Here is a 9,285-nt window from a genome sequence, read left to right on the forward strand (position 1 = left end):
AGTATACGCAATGAATACAAATCATATTAACAAATGACATTAAGTGCACACGCACTTTTGTTTTTTTTTTACTATTTTACAAGAACTAGGATAGGAAAGGGAAGGATTGCATCATGGTTGTAGCACATTAGGTTGCACGCAGCTGCTCTGAAAGTCCATATCTTTCTACAGAAGCACAACACCAAGTGAGACAATCTGAAGTTCTTTTCCTTGAAGTATTAATCAGTGTAGCCGAGACACTGAAATGTCGTAGTAATATTCCATGTTATCATTTTGGTAGTACATTAGGTACACCAAACAGTGGGACCATAATAACATCTCCATCGCTCAAGGTGGTGGACAGCATGTCGTGTCAACACCACGTTCTTGTAAGGTACACCAACGTAGAATTAGTGCAAAAACCAAATGTAGTGCTCCATGAGCATGAGGATAGACAGGACAAACGGATATTGCAGTAATTTCTGGTAATTAGGTCAGAAGGTGAAGGACATTAAGTCTTATGCCAGTCATCATTGATAATTACTAGTCTATCAACTGAGTTGATTAATTAGTGGCACTCATCGCCCAGTTACTGAACATTTCTGTACCATGTGTGAAGTATTACAGAATAATGTTCATAAGTTATCTGTTTACAAAGAACATTGGCACTCATTGACCAGTTACAAACCATCAGAAGTCATCAATCAAAACAGGAGCTAATGAGTGTAGCATCAAGCTACTAGTATTCATATATATAGCATAAAAGTGACATAATACAAATTTAAAATATAAGAAACAGTGGCATTCGTTGGCCAGCAAGTACTGAGTATTACAAAACATTTTTCCTCATTCAAGTGACATATGACATATTTAAAAATAATTATTGGCACTCAGTGGCCAGTTAAAAACCATCAGAAGTCATCATTCAAAACAGGAGCTAATGAGTGTAGCATCAAGCTACTGGTATTCATTTATATAGCATGGAAGTGATATAATACAAATTTAAAATGTAATGGAGTGTAGCCATGTATGGAAGTGAAACATGGACGATAAATAGTTTGGACAAGAAGAGAATAGAAGCTTTTGAAATGTGGTGCTACAGAAGAATGCTGAAGATTAGATGGGTAGATCACATAACTAATGAGGAAGTATTGAATAGGATTGGGGAGAAGAGAAGTTTGTGGCACAACTTGACCAGAAGAAGGGATCGGTTGGTAGGACATGTTCTGAGGCATCAAGGGATCACAAATTTAGTATTGGAGGGCAGCGTGGAGGGTAAAAATCATAGGGGGAGACCAAGAGATGAATACACTAAGCAGATTCAGAAGGATGTAGGTTGCAGTAGGTACTGGGAGATGAAGAAGCTTGCACAGGATAGAGTAGCATGGAGAGCTGCATCAAACCAGTCTCAGGACTGAAGACCACAACAACAACAACAAAATGTAAGAAACAGTGGCATTCGTTGGCCAGCAAGCACTGAGTATTACAAAACATTTTTCATCATTCAAGTTGTAAGTACTATGTAAGTAGGCTGTTTAGGTTTTTTTATTGGTAACGAAGTAGGCTGTTTAGGTTTTTTTATTGGTAACGCCACCTCTGAATGAAAATCACTGGCTGTGCTGTGTGCAGTCTGTGGCTAGTTTGCATTGTTGTAATACTCGCCATTGTAGTGTTAGGCAGCTGGCTGCGAACAGCACGTAGCGTTGCGCAGTTGGAGGTGAGCCGCCAGCAGTGGTGGATGTGGGGAGAGAGATGGCGGAGTTTTGAAATTTGTCATGAACTGCTATATTTATATATGATGATATCAAGGTAAATACATTGTTTGTTCTCTATTAATATCTTTCATTTGCTAACTATCCCTATCAGTAGTTAGTGCCTTCCATAGTTTGAATCTTTTATTTAGCTGGCAGTAGTGGCGCTCGCTGTATTGCAGTAGCTTGAGCAGCGAAGATTTTTGTGAGGCAAGTGATTTGTGAAAGGTATAGTTTAATGTCAGTCAGGGCCATTCTTTTGTAGGGAATTTTGAAAGTCAGATTGCGTTGCGCTAACAAAATATTGTGTGTCAGGTTAAGCACAGTCTTGTGTATAAATTTTTCTAAGGGGACGTTTCATATGGCGACCCTGCCAGGATACCTCACTGGAATCTTCTGATTTTTTCTTGTAGTTTGTGTAATTAGTGTAGCTATTGTTTATTGCTAGTGCATAATTGTAGAGAAAATCTCCTTTGTAGTTGCAGTCTTTCATTGTTGTACAGTAAAACAGTTGTGGTATGCATGTAGATTTGCACCAAGTATTTCGCAGCTGCAATTAACTAGATATTATTTTCAGTGCTATGTTAATGTGTTCTCTTATTTTTGATCTTCAAATTGTGTTTTTCTGTGTTGTCGTGTGAAATACTGTGACAATAATGGCGTGTGAAAAACATAATACTAGGCTCCAAAGTAAACTGAGAAATGACAGTGAAAATGAAAGCAGTGTGTTAGCGCCACCGAGTAATGAATTAACTGATGTTCAAAGTAGTAATTTGGTAATTGTGCATAGGGAAATGGAGCGGGCTGCAAACAATGGTGTAGACAGTGAAACAGGTAGTGAACAGGGAAGCATTATCGATCGATCGGTCGGCAACAGCTCGCCTCAGGAATCCGAAATGACAGGACACAATTTCGCAAATACTGTAGATTCAGGTTTTGGGTCATCACCGTTTTCTCAAATAAGTCAAGACACATTTTCTGCTTGTCAAAACGTGAATGTTGCCGGTGCAAATGCACTGCCGAAAAGCGTAGAGAAACAGATTCCAGACACTAATACATTATTATTTCAATTAATGCAACAAATGAAACAAAATCAGAGACAAATGGGACAAAATCTTAAAAAGTTAGACACAGTAGAACAAAATCTTAAAAAGTTTGACACAGTGGAACAAAATCTTAAAAAGTTAGACACAATGGAACAACACCAGAGACAAACACAGCAACAGTTAGACACAATGGAACAAAATCTTCAAAAGTTAGACATCACACTTGAACAAACACGTGAATATTTAACTACTGAGTTACATAACATTGAATCGAAATGTCAAAAAGTCTGTAATGACGTAAAAACACAAATTTGTGAGCATTTTCAACCTATTTTTTCGCGGCATGAAAATGCATTACAGAATCACGAAGCAGCCATAAAAGAACTGCAAACCATTGTTCATGAAAATCATGAGACCTTGTGGGCTAAAATTGACTCAGTTGCATCTACCGATTCGGTTATGCAACTTGCAAAAACTCAGGAAAACTTAAAGGACACAGTAGATACTCTGAAACTTGGTTCAGAAAAACATACAGAGGAAATAATTTCACTATCGGAGAAAGTAGCCAAACTTTCGGATCAGGTCACTAACTTATCTACAAAGGTAGATGATGATCTGTATGACACAAGACCCGTAGCCTTCACTGACACAGAAGAGTATGAACAAATAAGAAAATTTAAACAAAATCAAAATCAAATCAATACACAGTACAAAAGAGAAATCCGGGAAGTACAAGATCAGCTGACACAGGTAATACTAGAATTACGTATTTCAGAGGATACTCGCGCCCCAATACGGGAAGAGGGACACAGAAATACGGAACAGCCACAAAATAATAACACAGGGCATTTCGGAAGTTATGAAAGAAATTGGCAATGTGCACCGAATTTTGAGATGGAACGGCCGACACGACCTAACAATGACCGATATGCGACTCGCCGACATGATGATTTTGACTATAAGCTGTTCATGACTACACGTAAATTCAAAACATTTAAAAATTCTGGCAACAACATTCATCCACAAGCATGGCTCCATCAATTCTCGCATTGTTTTCCTCCCAACTGGTCGTTAGAACACAGATTAGAATTTATGTGTGGCTACTTGGAGAATGAATCAGCTGTAAGAATGCGATCGGTAATTCACGATTGCCACAGTGAAGGAGAGTTTTACCATGCCTTCCTCTCAGCATACTGGTCTCAAGCCACACAAGACCGAGTAAAACATAGCATCATAATGATGAAACGTTTCGAACAATCTGAATTTTCCAGTCTTATGAAATATTTTGAAGACATGTTGCATAAGAATCAGTATCTTTCAAACCCATACAGCCCCTCAGAACTCATCCGCATTTGCTTAATCAAACTGCCTGAACATTTACGACATATTATTTTGGCAGGACGTTGCAAAGACGACATTGAAGCATTTCAGGGACTCTTACAAGAATTAGAAATTGACACTGACAATCGCGGAACGCGAAACCAGGAACACAACAATTACAGGTCACATCCGTCGCAATTCCGCGATGAAAGAAATAATAACTGGACGCGACAAGGCTATTCTCACAACACAAATCGTGACCAAAACAGACACCAGCCGTATGACAACCGTTGGCAGAGTAGTAATAACTACAGGGAAAGATCACCTCTCCGTGGTAATGACTATCACAGAGACAATAAGAGAAACAGACAATATGGGAACCAAAATAAATACTATCAAGGGAGACAGAATAACTTTAGATGCAACGGACCAGCGCACAGATACGATTCAGGGAGAAATTCTCCACCATGTGACCGACAAGAAAGAAACTATGGAATCTACCGACATGACGACAGACGATATGATCGTAACGACAGACCTGAATTGCATCAGAACTGGCGGGATTCAAACAGAGCAGGGCCCTCTCGTCACAGTGAATTTGTAGAAGTTAGGTCTCCTAATCCCAATAACGACGCGCGCCAACAAAGGAACAGACAATGACTCGCACCGCAGGCATCCGCGTGCGCCGGCTGGCTCAGAGAAAAATAACATAGACGCTAACCTTGAGAAAAAAATTCCAGTATTCTTTACCGACGTATACCACATGATAATTGCGTTGAAGTTGAAACTCTGCGTACTAGGAAGAGTAAAGGTTTACACCACATTTCACATGTAAAACCGTTTATTGAAAGATAATCTACTCTTTAACTTAGTCTTTGCCATAAAACTTTTCACTTCACATTTCTAGTATGCTTTGTCAGACTTAAGAAACTGTTAACATGCAACAATGTTTGAAGTTAAATATCCAGTCTAGAACCTAGGGAACATTTTTAAACAGAAATTACGAATGCATTGTTATAGTGAACAGACGACACAGTGTTGTATTTGTACATTCTTGCTTGTTAGTTGCACGATTACGTAACGACTATCAGGCTTACATACTTAGGACACATACTGGTACTGCTAATGAGATTTTAATGCAACATTTTGGTTTACTTGAAAATACATTCTGGGTTTAAAGCACTTTCTGTGAGATACCAGATGACACAATGGTTAGTTTATGTGACAGCTACACGATTTTATCACGACGCTACTAATGAGTGACAATTTACAATGTTGCTTTTGCGGTGTTTCTGTTTCATATCTGCACAGTTTTTCTGAATTATTCTGGAAAGTAAAACATGTTTTAGTAGTAACTTTTGTGGTATAGCAACAATGAGACAGCCCTTTCCGTAGCACAACAATACGTTACAGCACAGTACTTTCCTCATCACGGCAATAAGCGTAATAACTAAGACATTTATACGCAAAGCATTTCACTTTTGTGTATTATGAGGTAAGTACATTGACTTCTGCAGAACTTAGCTTTCGGAGGACGATAACTACGACACTTCCACACAGATTATGTTGCAACAAGACGCACATTTAGCGCTACAGTACACGTATTTGAGAGATTAATTTTGTACTTAAACCATTTATTTTTTAAGATTTTTGAATTACAAAGAAAGTTTTCCGTGATACATTTCATTCCATTGCTGTAATCTGTAACACCTGAGGGTATAATTACATTAATCCTCAGGGGGGTACACGCTTACTTTGTGTACCATGTGTGTGGCAACCACAAGGAACCCTAGCTAATATGGTATTTGCTTATACAACTTTACACATCGGTACCATATTTCTCTAACACACAAATTACACAGCTATCTGATCATTTAACTGAGAGATAAACATTTTTTTTACTACATCAGTGACACATGTTTACGCAATACACAGTTAGGTAACTTCACACTTATGAAACTGTATTTTGTCTGTACTTTGCAAACTGTTCATATTTTTTCGGAATCATTGTGATACTATGAGAGCTTTGAATGATGTATTTGGTAAGGGAGCATGATTTTAAAGTACGTTTGAGGTAGATGACACTGTTGAAATGAGCAGAGAATTTTTTTTTAGGTTTTGAAATTATTGCAGAAAGCTACGACGATTTTGAGATTTGACTGAGGTGTTATGATGTTATTATTACGACGATGATGTGTATTATGCTGCTGAGGTATGTTTATGATTAATAGACTGATGCTATATGAGTTATTTGATTAAGCCACGTAGCTGTTATGATGAAATATTGAAGAAGTGTCGACGAATAAGGTAAGGAATAATGAGTAGTGTTTAGGGACTCTTGACATGTGAAACAGGATGTTGGAAACCAAGAATCGTACTTTAAGAGTTATGAAATGTGTGTAAATGCGTGGATGTATCACAATGCCGGCGAAAATTTTTTTGGACACTGTTATATTCATAGGATTTTCTTTCTACAGATTTGCAACGCTAATTCTTGACCTGTGAAATATTTTTATATGAGACTGTCACTGTAGCGGAAACTGCTGTCATAAATATTTCTGTAAGAAAGTTAAGTGACCACCTGCACGTGCGTCGTCGGCACACCGCTGTGTCAGACACCTGGGGAACAAGCCACTAGGGTGTGCCTTTCCGGAAGCACAGGTAGAAAAAAAAAAGGGGGAGGCCATTATCCTCGCTATAGACATTTCCTTGTTGAAAGCATACTGTGGAGCTCGTAATTTATGATATTTACTGAAATGCCTAATGAAATGACGAGAAATATTTTTACATCTGCACACCTGATTACGACAAGCGTCTTTCTACGAGAGTTGAGAGCTACTTACTTACGAAATGCCACATAGCTAATGAATGATGTTTTTATGCTTTGGTTTGCGTAATTGCTTATTTCATTTGACATCTGTTTTCCAGCTGTGTTGCAGCATTGGTTTCATAAAATAAAATTAAATGCATTTGCTAATGTGAACACTTCCTGTCAACAGATCTATTAAATAATAATTTTGTGATCCACATTCTTCAAAAAAGGAGCACTTGGAAAGGAAAGAACAATAAGAAGAGACTAGTAACAGTAACTGCATACATAATATTCTTTTCAAGTACATGGTAATATTTCTTTTACAATAAGTTGTTGTGGTGCACCACTTTAATTACTTAGACATTAAGATGTGATTATACATTTCCCTTATCTGCATTGTTATCTTTAGTGTACTATTTTTTCTGCTTGAGCTATGTCATGTTTAGATATAAGCTGCTGTTTGCCAGGCATAGTGCTACTGAAATTTAATTTGTGTTACTCTGCTAAGCCAGATTTATTTTTTTGTTTGCTGCGCATTGCCTCATATTAGTTGTAATGTTGAATTGCTTGGTAATTTAGATTTACTGTTGCTAGCTTTGCGATTTTCCATTTTTTTTTTCATTGCTGTTTATATTAATTGTTTTATGTGCTGCTGCATTGCCTCGTCCCTTAGTTTAGCATCTGAGCTCAGTAGATTTAAGTTAGCTTAAGAGGGGGTAGCCTATAAGAGAATGAGTTGCGATGAATTTGAAGAAATGCACTGAGAGGCTATACGAGAAATGTACGGGAAGGAGGTATAGATAGGACCTTTTGGGAATAATGATGAATGAAGGGAGATCTCTAAGAAGTAAAGAAAGTTTTGTTCGCAACACACTGCAGTAAAACAAACCCTGTCCTATCCTTGTATTATTCCGCTATATGTTTGTGTACCCTTGGGTATTTACGTTTTTCCTGTATTTATATGTTTATCTGATAAGACTTATGTCGTAGAATTTTTCTAATACTAAGCTACATTCACTATGATGAGGAATACTGTTATCCTCAAACATAATTTGCATTTATAATATGTTATTTTCTTTGTAAAGATGTTTAGACATTATTTATTCTGTTTTGTTTTAATGCTCATGTTTGAAGTTGATGTTTCAAAAGTTATTCTGATCTTTTATATATTTACTAATGTCATAATTCCTGTAACATTGATGTATATGTCTATTTCTATTCTTTTGTAAAGCCTGTTTTACTGCAAATGTTATCTGTATTGTTATGTTCTTTAATGATGCATTCTGTACCTTTGTTATTGTATTCTCATGTTATAAACTTGTAATTGACACCAGTTTATCAAACTAAGTGACTTGTAAGCATTCATTTCACTGCACACATTTCCGTTGGTCATAGTATATGGACAATATGTGAGAAGTAGGGACTGATAGTGTTTGCATGTGTGTTAATGATTCAGCAAGGGACTGGATAACAGCATTGCTGGTTCTAAGGACAATTCCAAAAACTTTGTGAGTGCACAAGTGGTGGTTTATGGACTTGCTATATTATCTGCAAGACTCTTCAATGGTGATTGTGCACCTGCACAGTCACAACAGATGGCTGCTGGCTATCTCTACAAGGACTACAGTGGGTCTACATCTTTGATGATCCATCAATACCATTATTTCTACAAGGACTGCAGTGGGTCTGCACCTCTGGTGGCCCACCAATACCGTAATCTCTACCAGGACTACAGTGGGTCTGCTCTGTGATGACCTACCTACCAATACTCTTCAAAATTTCGACTGACTCTGCTGTGGGTTTGCTCTGTTGTGACCCATTACTTGTCTGCATGTCGAGAGTCAGCACTGCCTTTCCGTTGGAAGGACAACACTACTTCTTCAAGACTGCATGGAAATCCACTACTTCCGTGTGCATTTTCTTTTACTGCTCAGACTTTGAGAAAAACTCTGCATTTTTACTGTGATGAACAATCTGGACTGTCTTTATGGACTGTGAGAAATTTTTAGCTTTTGACCAACATTGTATCAATAAGTGTGTGCATTTGATTTCTTTGTTATTGTAATTATGAAAAATTTTTTTCAAATCTGTATTGGCCACTGCCCAATCCAATTTGTAAAATTTTTTTTGGGGAGCATGGGGGCTATGTAAGTACTATGTAAGTAGGCTGTTTAGGTTTTTTTATTGGTAACGAAGTAGGCTGTTTAGGTTTTTTTATTGGTAACGCCACCTCTGTATGAAAATCACTGGCTGTGCTGTGTGCAGTCTGTGGCTAGTTTGCATTGTTGTAATACTCGCCATTGTAGTAGTGTTAGGCAGCTGGCTGCAAACAGCGCGTAGCGTTGCGCAGTTGGAGGTGAGCCGCCAGCAGTGGTGG

Source organism: Schistocerca serialis, chromosome 5 (genome assembly GCF_023864345.2).
Source record: "Schistocerca serialis cubense isolate TAMUIC-IGC-003099 chromosome 5, iqSchSeri2.2, whole genome shotgun sequence".
NCBI lineage: Eukaryota > Metazoa > Arthropoda > Insecta > Orthoptera > Acrididae > Schistocerca > Schistocerca serialis.